The sequence below is a fragment of the Peromyscus maniculatus genome, chromosome 19 (assembly GCF_049852395.1).
Source record: "Peromyscus maniculatus bairdii isolate BWxNUB_F1_BW_parent chromosome 19, HU_Pman_BW_mat_3.1, whole genome shotgun sequence".
NCBI classification, from domain to species: Eukaryota; Metazoa; Chordata; class Mammalia; order Rodentia; family Cricetidae; genus Peromyscus; species Peromyscus maniculatus.
This window is the reverse complement of record NC_134870.1, coordinates 16,549,557-16,562,241: the sequence shown is the minus strand read 5'-3', so window position 1 is coordinate 16,562,241 and position 12,685 is coordinate 16,549,557. Positions and strand designations below refer to the sequence as shown.

At 39.3% G+C, this 12,685-nt stretch overlaps 1 protein-coding gene across 3 annotated transcripts in view; it reads right to left on the bottom strand.

Annotated features, from left to right (window-relative positions):
- LOC143269476 (uncharacterized) overlaps positions 1-12,685 on the bottom strand; it is a 75,692-nt gene that overhangs the window by 56,868 nt on the left and 6,139 nt on the right. For all 3 annotated transcript variants that reach the window (XR_013045897.1, XM_076554695.1, XM_076554696.1), the window contains exons 2-3: positions 7,651-7,839; positions 5,453-5,575 (exon numbers count right to left, since the gene is read on the bottom strand). The gene's annotated coding sequence lies outside the window, so the exon portion shown is untranslated. The remainder of the gene's footprint in view (positions 1-5,452; positions 5,576-7,650; positions 7,840-12,685) is intronic.

Genomic DNA, 12,685 nt, shown 5'->3' with positions numbered 1-12,685 from the left:
AAGCTAAGGATAGAACCAGACCTGTAAATTTTTAAAACACAGATTTGAGCAGGATCAACTGATAACCAAATTGTAGTAATGTGTAATCTTTTACTGTCTGCTCATGCACGAAGCTCATTCTCTGGGAAGAAAATTGCTCAACCCGAAACCTTTCACAATTTTCATCTTGCAAAGGTAATCATGCCATCAAAAAGTAACTGTGCAATCTATGGATGTCGATGAACAGGAAGCAGGTCATGGAGATAGACCCACAGTTATCACAGATACAATAGTTGTCAGTCAAGTGTATCAAGACAACTGACTGATTGATAAGCTCAGAAAGACAGATGACAAATTGAAGCATTTCACTACAAAACCAAAAAAAAAAAAATCTGAGAAAAAAATGGATAATTTGGAATGGACACATTATCTAAAAATGGAAAGATGCTTACTGCAAAATAACCAAGGCAAATATGAGAGAGAGAGAGAGAGAGAGAGAGAGAGAGAGAGAGAGAGAGAGAGAGAGAACAATGAAAGAACTAAGGAAAAGAGACAACAAACACACACAGAGGGGGACAAAGGGAGATAAGGGGAGGAGAGAGAGAGAGAGAGAGAGAGAGAGAGAGAGAGAGAGAGAGAGAGAGAGAGAGAGAGAGAGAGAAGATTGCTAAGAGTTTTCAAAAAACAAGTGGAAACCATAATTAGAAGCTCTCCAGACCTTTACAGAGGAAAATTACAAAGACCTGGATATGTCATAGCAAAATATCTAAAAACCAAAGACCAAAAACACAAACAGAATAAAGATGGCACTGACTCTGAGGGAAAAACCAGTGAAAGGAGCACTGATGTGAACTATACAGAAGCTGTAACACGACAATGTCCTTGAAGCACCAGAAGAAACACCTGGCAACTTAAAACTCTATGCTGTATGAAAATGTCCTTCAAAGGGGAAAGTTTAAAGAACATGATTTCAAATTCAACAAATGCAGAAAGAAGTGCTGATGAACACCTGCACCAATGGATTAATTAAGGAGAGTTCTAGAACAGGAGCAGGTAAAAGAGGAACTCCGAAGAGGAGAGAGTGGAAAGGGCAAAGTCTGTGTTCACACAAAGGAGATTTGCCCTTTCTCCGTCCACTACCCTCTCGCTTTCACAAAGTGATGCGTAGACTTTGGGTGGTTTGTAGGCTTCTCACTGTCCTTGGAACTGTTGCTGAACTACAGCTGCAAACATTGTCCAGAAAGAGTGAAACTCAAGCAATGGCAACTCTAACTAGCATCTGTGATGTAGAATATCTGCTTTACAAATACTTTTTTTTGCATAAGTGAATTCTGTGTTAAGTCAGGACATGCTGAAAATTGCTGTTGGGTGGGTGACAACCTGAAACATTCTATCTTTTTAATGCAGTAATACCCATCCTTAAAATCCCACACTATGCTAGCCTCTTTCTTGAGTCTTGCCTTATTGATATGGTTTTCATCTTAACCATCTCCTGTGATGAAATGTTATTGACATCTATTTGTTCTATTTTTAAATGAAAAGGAAAAGTTGGGTTCTTTTTACAATTTTCATAATGCTTGATATTTGTTGATATTTACTCCTCACTGTACTTCTCTTCCCTAACACCCTTCCACTGCTCCTTTCTTTCCTCACTAGAGTTCTCTTACATTGTATTGACACACATTCTATTATCTTCTTTAACCGAAGCTCTCACATTTATCTCTGCAGCCTCCTTTCCAATTCCATAACTATACACATATACACATATATAAAAATACAATCTAGGAACTGTTTAAAAGAAATTCATATTTTCCTTTATGAGTCATTGCTTAAAACAATAGTTTGTTTTGGTTCCATACACTTGCCCAGAAATATAAAGATTTTATTTTTCTTTACAACTGAATAAAATTCCATTTTGTATGTGCCATATTTTCTTTATCCATTCATCTGATGATGGACATTAAGACAGGTTGTATCTCAACTACTGAAAATAACAGAGAAGTGAACATGGATGTGAAAATATCTCTGAGTAAGTTGATATAGAGTCTTTTAATTTTATGTATATGAGAAACTTACTGACATGTATTATATGGACTTCTTGGATGCCTAGAGCCTGTGGAAACCAGAAGGTGCCATATCCCCTGAAACTGGAATTATAGATTATTGTTGGACTCCATGTTGGTGCTGGGACTAGAACCCAGGTTCTGTGGAAGATTAGCCAGTGCTCTTACCTGCTCATCCATATCTCCAGCTCAGACTAAGAATATTTTTATTGTATGATCAGAAACAGCATGGCTTGGCCATCTAGTAGATCTATCTTTAGTTTTCGCCATTTCCATAGTAGCAGAATCATTATTCACTCCTGTGCATGTGTTCCTCTTTCTACACATCCTCAACAGCATACGTTGCAGTTGTTTTCTTATTTTATGTTTTTATAAAAGGTGAAATGGAGTTAAATACACTTTTGATTTGTATTCCTCTGATGGTTAAGGATACTAAACTTTAAAAAAAACTATTTATTGATAGTTTAATACAAATTTACTTTTGAACGGCTCTTACCTCCTTATTGGAGGAAAGAAATTTCCCAAGACTTGCATAGTAGAGCTTCAGGGGAACCTGTCACTGTTTTCATGGTCCTCTTTGTCTAAGCCATGCACTTTTCTGATTGGGTCTGTTCCAACCGCTAGTTACTGACCTAGAGTCTTTCCTCCTTGGGTTAGTGCTTCCTTTTTCTCTGGAAAGCTCAGATTTGGTAATTAGAGATAAAATGTTTCAGTTTCCTCAGCAAATCAGTTTTCTACTTACTTTCCCCAAAAGGAATTAGCTTTGACTACTCCCTTTCCAAACCTATTATTGGGAAGCACTGTGCAGCACCGTTGGGTGTGGTTAAAGGATGGTGAGAGCTGCTGCAGCTGAGGAAGGGCCCACAGATTTCTAGCTCCCTGATGATGAACTTCCCTTAGGTTTCCGACCCTCGGGCCATAAAGATCAAAAGAACCATGAAAGAAGGAACATTTTTTCACATGATTTCTCTCTGGTTCTGGCAGCCTCCTTGGAAGTACACATATCTCTGCAGTAGTCTTTGATATTGACTGATAACAAGATTTGTACCAAGAAAGTTGATATTTGCAGAAAGATTGAGTTCTACCTTGTTGTTATTTAACTGCTCTTTTCATTGTCCAGACATTACTAGATCGTGGGGAATTATGTTAGATTAATACAAAATAAGTCAGGCTATAGCTCAGAATACAACTTTTGTTCCTAATATGGAACAAGATGTATCAATTACACATCTTTTTGGTATACAAATTCTTTCTCTGATAAAACAAAATCTCAACTGGAGTAGACTTTACCTTAGGAGATATCACATCTCTGTTTCCAACTAATCTGTCTCAGGGTTCTGACCTCTAGCCTGCAGGAAACTTAACAATATTGGAAGCCTCATACCATGGAACTGGTACTGAATGGACTGGTCTTGCTAATGTGAGGTTGAATGCACATCTGGAGACTTATAAGCGTTAAAGGTAACAAGATTAGGTGAAGATCCCATAAAAATACAGGTACATGTTACCTTGATGATATTTATAGGAAGTGAGAATATTATACCTATTCAAAATCAGAGTAAGAAATAGTTGCACATAGTTTTCCTCTATTGGATTCTGAAGGCAAGACATATGTGAGGACATTGTCCTCAGTTGCCTAGATGACAGGTTATCATTGTGAGGGCCTTTGAAGCTGATTCAGATTATGGTGGATACTGTCTTGCCATGTAGACTTAAGAATCTAGTTAGAGTCCAAGGAGGGAACAGAAGGCAGAAAGAAGGTGTGGTGATATTGTGTTCCCCAAAATATTGTGCACCCTAATAAACTTATCTGGTGTCAGAGATAGAACAGCCACTAGATAAAAAGGCTAGAAAATGGTGGCACTCACACTTTTAATCCTAGCATTCCAGAGGCAGTAATCCCTCTGGATCTCTATAAATTCAAGGCCACATTGGAAACAGCCAGGCATAGTGACTCACGCCTTTAATCCCTGGAAGTGATGGTAGAAAGGAAAGATATATAAGGCGTGAAGACCAGAAACTAGAAGCATTTGGCTGGTTAAGTATTTGGCTGGTTAAGCTTTTAGGTTTTGAGCACACAGTTCAGCTGAGATTCATTCTGGATGAGGACTGAGAAGCTTCCAGTCTGCGGGAACAGGATCAGCTGAGGAAATGGCGAGGTGAGGTAGCTGTGGCTTGTTCTCTCTCTCTGATCTTCCGGTATTCACCCCAATAACTGGCCCCAGGTTTGATTTTATTAATAAGACCTGTTAAAATTTCTGCTACAAGAGGGGATGGGGAAAGAGGGAGATATTGCAGTTGAATGAGTATAGAATGAATTCTAATTGGTCTTAATAATAAAAACCTGGAGTCAGATATCAAGGGTAAAAGCTGAAATTTCAGAGAAGCAGAGTAGCCAGTCACTAGAAAGACTTCTTACCTCTACTGAATCCTCAGCCTGAAAGAGAGTTGAGCTCTTGTCTCCTCCCACCTTATACTCCTTTTTCTGCCCAGCTATATTACTTCCTGTTTCTACCTCCCTAATGCTGAGATTAGAGGCATGAGATCCCAAGTTCTGGGATAAAGGTGTGTGCCACCACGGCCTGGCTCTGTTTCTCTTTTAGACAGGATCAATCTTGTGTAGCCCAGGGTAGCCTTGAACTCACAGAGATCTATCAGCCTCTGCCTCCCAAGTGCTGGTATTAAAGATGTGTGCCACCACTGTCTGGCCTCTATGGCTAACTAGTGGTTTAGCTCCACACTCTGTCTTCAGGCAAGCTTTATTTGTTAGATCACAAACAAAATATCACCATAAATGAGTAGGGAAGTGGGGAGGATCTGAATCTAGGAGGAGTTGACAGCGGGGGAAAACATCATTGAAATAAATTGTATATAAATATTTAATTGAGCCAGGTGATAGTGGTGCACTCCTTTAATCCCAGCACTTGGGAGGCAGAGCCAGGTTGATCTCTGTGAGTTCAAGGCCAGCCTGGTCTACAGAGCAAGATTCAGGATAGGCACCAAAAGTACACAGAGAAACCGTCTTGAAAAACCATATATATATATATATATATATATATATATATATATATATATATATATATAAAAGAAGAAATAACTGCCAAACAGGAATACTGGGTCAAGTCAGTAGACACACCAAGGTGTAGCATCTCAGGCCCATGAAAGAAGAGAATGCAGTCTTCTGGGAATGTCCTTCAGACGAATTAATAATTAATAAATTATAATTAATAAATGGGTTCTAATGGAGAGTATTTACTTACTACTGATTGGTATTAGTATTAGTTAGTATTACCTGATTAATATCTCATTACAGATACTAAATTCTATCCTGAAATGGGTGCTTTTCCATGTATTAAACAATAATTTGGGGCTATGCAATATCATTCCATCAATAAGAAAATGTCACATACCAAAGATACTTTACATTTTCAAGGGGACTGCAAAAGCAGATGCTCAGATACCCTGATACTTGGTTAGTTTTCACCTCCTTTGCACTGCTTCTTCTGGTCCTCAGAAGAACCCCAGAGATAGGCCTGCAATAAAAAAAGACTTTAGTAAGTAAAGAGTTCTATATAACAGAAGGCAGTGAAGAGAATTCTTTCTATCTTCCTTGCAGGTCCAACTTGCATGGATACGACTAGAGATATGAATCTATACCCATTCCAAAACTTTTCACAAATATTTGGTTTGGGATCCCAATAAAAATGGAGTAAAGATGATTTACAGATTAATTATTAAGAGTTCACAAAGAAAATTACCTTGCTCACACTTAGAGAGTCATAACAAAATGGGACAGATTTATTGTGTTATTGATTACCATGGGATATTTAGGTGTTCCCAAAGGTTGAGTAGACAGCCTGACCCTTCCTGTGAATGCAATCCAGCCTTTTTGCCCTCCTACCTACACTTCTTGCAATGGACCCAACCTAGGCACACACAGAAGAAAGAAAGAAAATTCTCTATAAATCAAGAAGACCCTCTTACATCACTGAGTAACTGATTCAATCAGTGCCAAGCACCTAAGCCCCTCACTGGACCTTATGGAACATTTGTTTTCAAGGGAATCATCCCAGTCACTTTCCTATAGTATTTGAATCAGTGATATACCTTTAATGATATATATATGTGTAATATATATATATATATATATATATATATATATATATATATATATACAGTAAGGCTTTTCTTTTCTGGTTTAAAAATTTTATGCAAATCCCACCACCCACAGATTAAGAAAAGCCTTCACACCACAAATTAGAAATGACAAATGTTCCAATAGAGTGACTTGTTTTAATGTGACAGTGTGGAGGTGATGAACTAATTCCCTAACATTCTTTTGATTGTGTCAAATATACCTCTCCTAGATGTACTTGGATAATGTAAATAATGAAATGACCAATGAAAATTTGCTTTCAGAAAGCAATATGTGACTTGAGTAAAGGATCAATATGGTACCTTTCTGTCAAAAATGAAATTCACAAGTTTGGAAATAAAGAAGCAAAAATGAAATGACTGCTCCCTGCTCCACACCTAAGGTAATAAACACCATCCATAGGGTTGTGCTTCTGTCCCATAAACTTGCTCTATAGTGCTTTAAGTTTCTTGGTACCCAGAATGCTATTAATAATGAGCATTGGAAGAGTTCCTTGGAGCTGGAAGGTGAACTCACTACCTGGTCATATGGGGCTTCTCATGTCATTAATTCAAGAGATGTAGAAGAGGTTACTGACTGTCCAATTAGACTATGAAAGTGAAACAAGGTCGGTACATGATGAAGTCAGGAAATATTGTGTCTGCAACCCAGGGGAATCCCTTAGTACCTCCAAGAAGCTCAAAATCAAATAAAAATGTCATAGAAGGCCATAGCAATCCAATATAGGTGTGGTGCTGAGCACTGAGGATGCCCTTCAGAAGAAAGATCTGAGTCACCCTAAAAAGTAAAATGCTTCCACAAGTGAAGATTGGAGGTGAAAGCAAAGAAAATCTGGAGCAGGGAGCAGGAGAAGGAAGTTTAGAACACCACCAGTGCCCTTGACGTAAGATACAAAGTCAACAGCTACGCCTATCCCTTTTTTGTTACACACACACACACACACACACACACACACACACACACACACACACTTTCTTCCTTCTACCTATTATGTTACATAGAATGTGTCTGTTTTATTTTAATGCAACAGTTTTACTTTAATCTCGTTTTTTAATGGTGGGGAATATTCAACATCAACCTCATTTAATTTGGAATCACCTAAGAGACATACCTCTAGATGTATCTTGAGGGTCATTCAAAGAACTGAGTATGCAAGACCCATTTGGAATGTTGGTGACCCCCTCCCTTGGAGTAGAGTCTTGAACTGGAAACAAAAAAGGGTAAGCTGAGCACAGCTTCCATCTCTGATCGCAGACACGGTGTAACCAAGCGGCTTCACCTCCCTACTACTCTACATTCCTGTCTCTACTCTCAATCCATGAGCCAAAGCAAACTCCCACGTAAGTTACTTTTTCTTTTGCCAGGTATTTCATCACAGGGATAAGAAAAAATAGCTAATATCTTGTTTTAATTATAGAATATTCACATAGCTGAGGTAAAGAGAGATCTTACCCAAAGAATTTTGCAGGGAAGTGGATTTCATTATGCTGAAGCATGAGACTTCCATGGTTTTGTTCAAGATATGTGACTGTGAACAAGCAGCCTTGACCAGTTATTGACTTCTGCCTCTGAGTTTCACAGGGGTCTCCTCAAGTCTGTTCATTTAGGCCAGGGCTGTTATGGGTCTTTCCATCCAGCTTCCTGGGAGGATTAATGAGAAAGGAGATATGGTGAGGTCAGAGGTGGGGGTAAGGAAAAGAGGCGTTTCTCTGCTTTCCCTCTGTCTTCTGTAGCAACCTGAGAGGTTTCAATGGTCCTGTACTCAGCTGTGATGCACCACTTCATAGACCCAGCTCTGGCCACAAGGCCTTTGCCCTGCACTCTTGCCCCTCCCCCTTCTCCTCTTAGCAGCCTGATCTTGCATGTAGGAAGTTATTACTTGCTTTTCAATTCACTGCCACTGTCTTTTTTAATCAAGAAGGATGTTTTCCTCGACTGCTGCTCAAATCTTTCCTGACTCATCCTGTCTCTCCTGGACATCTGAGTGCCTGAATCAACAGTATTTATACAGGTCCTTGCAGCTTTGAAAGTAACCAGAAACTTCTGCTAAGAAAAGGAGGGGAGAGAAGAAAAGGAACCAGAGTTATTTTGAAAATAACTCTGCTCACGTCAACTGCATTTCCTTCTCTGTATGTTTTGCTTACATTTCTCAGAGCAATTTCATCAGAACAAAGACTTTTGCTTATAATGAAATGTTTAAAATCATGGATCTTTGCCACTGATAAACATGCTAAATAGAATTTGATAAAGAATAAAAAAATCAGTCCCCTGCCTCAGCAGACATCCCTTTGTTCTAGCAAGAAGGTGGAGAAAACACATCATCAGAATGCAAATTTCCTTCTTTTCCTGTCTCCAATCCCTTCTAATCAACTGGGGCTTGATTCCATGGCCCTGGCTGTCTGCCCCTTGTTTCCAGAGTATTCACACCCTCCAAAAGCCTGACTGAAAAATTCCCCAAACATACTGTGTATCAAAAGACTGAATGCATCCAGAAAGCCTGCAATAAAAATAACCCAAACAAATGACTACCACATCACATGTCCTATTAGCAAAGTACTTGTGTGGGAACAAAATGTTGTTGTTGGTTTTGTTTTCATTTTTTTTAATACAGTCAAGGCCCCAGTGGGGCATGAATGTGGAATATCATCCCATTTTATAATATATGCACCATAATCTTCTTAAAATGAGTTTTCACTTCAAGAAACATAAGGACTTAAATATGAGCAGCCTGTTTTGTGTGCCTGTGTGTTTGGCATCTCATTACACTTCAGACCATTTTGTCTTCTTAGAACAATTGAATATCATTAGTGGAGGCATATTTTGTTGCCAGAACTTGCTTGGTTGTGATTGTGCTCGTTAAAATGTGTCCATTTGCCAGCTGATGGATGGGAATTCTGAAGGGTGCCTGGTGGGTGAGCATTTGAATATCAGAACTTTCATCTCTTTCTTCCAGAAAGAAAAATAGCCTTGCTACCAACCAACACAACACATGAATTGCCCTTGACTTCCCCTCCTTCCTTCTGTCTTCTTTGTGTAACACTCAGTTTAACTCTGTGAGTTTCTATCAGGCACCCAGAATTCTTACAAGTCCAAGCTTAAGATCTAGACAACCCAGAAGTAAATGCAGGCTTCACCCTAGCTTGATTTGTGTGGTGACCCTGAACAAATCCCCAGCCTCTTGAGGCTTCAACGATTTCATTTGCAAAATGAGCTTCTAAATGTTTACTTTTCAGGGTCATTACAAGGAAGACCTCAAACTCATTTTGGGAACATAGTAGAAACCCAGAAGATAGGAACTGGCCAATATAATACATAGAAGAGTTGCACAAGAGCTGATAGAGTGATAGAGTGTCGTCTAGCATGCATGAAGCCCTGGGTTCAGTCCCCAATATGGCATAAACTATACTTGGTGCCCCACACCTGCACTGGCAGGAGAATCAGAAGTTCAAGCTCATCTCTGGCTACATATTGACTTTGAAGTTAGCCTGGGCTCTGTGAGACCCTTTCTCAAGAGAGACAGAGAGAAAGAGGGAGACCATGAGGGAGGGTGGGAGTGAGAGAAGCAATAAACACTGAGGGGGGAGGTAAAAAACAAATACTGTAGGACAGTAGTTAGAACAGTGTTGGCACCAAACACCCTGGAGAATCTAAGGAACTCGGAGGATATATCTCAGAATAAAATGGCAGTATACTATAAGTCCACAGAGAACATCACACTAAATGGCAAAAAAATGAAGTCGAACTATTACTATTTGCAGATATGATTCTATACATAAAGACCCTACAAACTACCAGAAAACTTCTATAGCCAGTAAGAACCAAGTGAAAGTAGGAGTATACAGAATTACCATATATTCAGAATAAAGACATCTTACCTAAGAGAGACCAGACTCATTTGATCATTGCCTCATGAGGTACACATATTTGTAGTCTCAGATTGTACAAGGGAAAGAACAAAAGCATGATGGAGTGCTCATTACAGAGATGAGAAACTAAAGATAAAAGTGTGCACAATGTTCTGTCAGTACCAGGCTTTATAAGTAAGTGATTGTCTAAATAAGAAAAAGAAAAAAAAAAAACTGAGAGAGAGATGGGAGTCGTGGCTTGTGGAACAAAGGGGTTGGAGAAAGTCCTCTAATACTGAATTTGTATTTTCTAATCGGCAATGCCCACCTGTTCGCACTCCAAAGCAGCACCTTTCTGCTGTGGATATCGTTCTATATAAATAAAACACTGATGGCCAGTGACCAGACAGGAAGTATAGGCGGGACAAGGAGAGAGGAGAATTGGGGAAACAGGAAGAAGGAGGGAGAGACACTGCAGCCACCGCCAGGACAAGCAGCATGTAAAGACGCCAGTAAGCCACAAGCGATGTGGCAAGGTATAGATTTATAAAAATGGGTTAATTTAAGATATAAGAACAGTTAGCAAGAAGCCTGCCACAGCCATACAGTTTATAAGTAAAATAAGCATCTGAGTGATTGTTTTATACATGGATTGTGGGACTGCAGGGCTTGGTGGAACCTGGAGAGACGCTCTCCAACAACACCTTTCTTTCTTATCTCAGCATGTAAAGACTTTCTCTTTGCTCAAAAGTCCCCCATAGCAAGCATTATCTATACATTATCAAAAGATCTTCCTGGTTGGTATTTTTGTCAAACTTCAGTTGGATCTGCAATCTCTAGGACATAATTTTTTTTTTCCCCTTTGGTCCATTCGCTTTAATTCCTCTGGCATAACATCCTTTATACTCAGCTTCAGTTCTGTTCTCATGTCTAACTCCTTTCTTGCCTGATTTCTCTCTATATTTATCTACTGTCCCCTCTAGGTTCTATCTTAATTCCTTCATCTAGTTCTGTCCCTTCTAGGTTCTCATCTATCTAGTTCTTTCCCCCATCAGCTTCTCTCCCGTCTCCTTCTCTCTCATCTAGCTCTTTCTCATCTTGTTCTTCCCCATCTGTCTCTTCCTCATCTTCCATCTCGTTCCTCTAGTCCTCTCTTTTAGCTCTTCAATCTAGTTCTTCCCCATCTCAGCTCGTTCCTCTCCAGTTCTTACCCATCTCGTTCTTCCATTTTCTTCTCTCTTCCTCGTCCTGTCCTCTGCTTTACAGTTATATATCTCCGCAAAATCACAATCCTCCCCTCCACCCAGGACACTCAGCCTGAACTTCCTCAGGCAGTGATTGTCCGCTATCAGGATCAAATGGAGGGTTGATAAGAATTACAAAGGACATTCTGGCAGCTTTCTGCATGATCAGTGTTACCTAAGTAAAAATATTGAGGAACCTTTGGGGTGTAAGGGCTTTCGAATTTCTACTGTATTTGAGTAACTGACAAATTAAACCACTGTCAGTTATTAATACTTTAGGGTAAATTAGCTTATCTTGGATTGCAAAGTAGTAATCATGTGATTCCAAACCATAATTTCATAGAATGAGAAAGCTGAGATCCGTAAAGGGAACATATTTTATAACTAAGTCAGAAACGTGAGATAGGACCGAAGCCCAGCTCTTTTGGTGTTTTATCAGTCATCAAATTCTGTTCCCAAGTCTTTCAAAATGGGCAAGATCATCTCCTGATGACATTTTCAATTAGCCAATTATTATGAGGAAAGGGTGTAAAACCCTCAATAAAAAGCAAATATCATAATGGAGAAAAATGCAAATAACTTTAAAATGTTTTATCTGCAATTGGTTTACCCAATTAGATGTTCCCAAGTATCAGGTCCTATGAAAGATATCATTCCATGAAAAAGAAATTGAGAGGGTAGGGAAACCCCTGTATCAAGTAAATATGAAGTATATGAAGTATGTTGTTCCTTCCACCTCACAGTCCGGTAACCTTGAGTCTCACTGCAAAGGACTTTACAAACAATTGTTATGAGATGCTATTGATAGATATTGACATAGAATTATCTGCCTGTGTCTTTCCTTAGCTCATTTGTGCTTGCAAAGAGGGCTGCTTGCTTTCTCTGGAGGATTTAAAGGTTGCTAGGAAATCTGTGCCTCTAACCCATAAAGAAAGGAACAAGTATTTGTCCGTTTGAATATAGTATGAAGAAACACATTTTTGTTATGTATGGAATTGACCGGGTGAAGGTGACCGGGTGAAGCTAACAGGACAGCAGGCATGTTAGCAAGATCCCTGGCAAATGAGGATCCTTTCTGAGTCACTTCCCACCATGACTTTTGCACCTATTTTCAACAACTGTTGAATTCAAAGTTATTGTAGAGTAATCACAACAATATCTGTGGGACCGTAGGTGACTGAAAGAAACATGCAGGTTCTACTTCAAAGGATGTGTCTATCTAATTGTCAGGATGGATTAGGTTGCCATGTCAGGGAAAAGGATGATGCTAATGATCTAAACCAGAGGGCAGCAAGCCTTGTCCTCAAGCCAATCTGAACACAGCTGTCTGATAAACATTTGCCACTGGGACAAAGGCCATGTTCATTTATTTACATATTGTAGATAACTGCCCGGGAG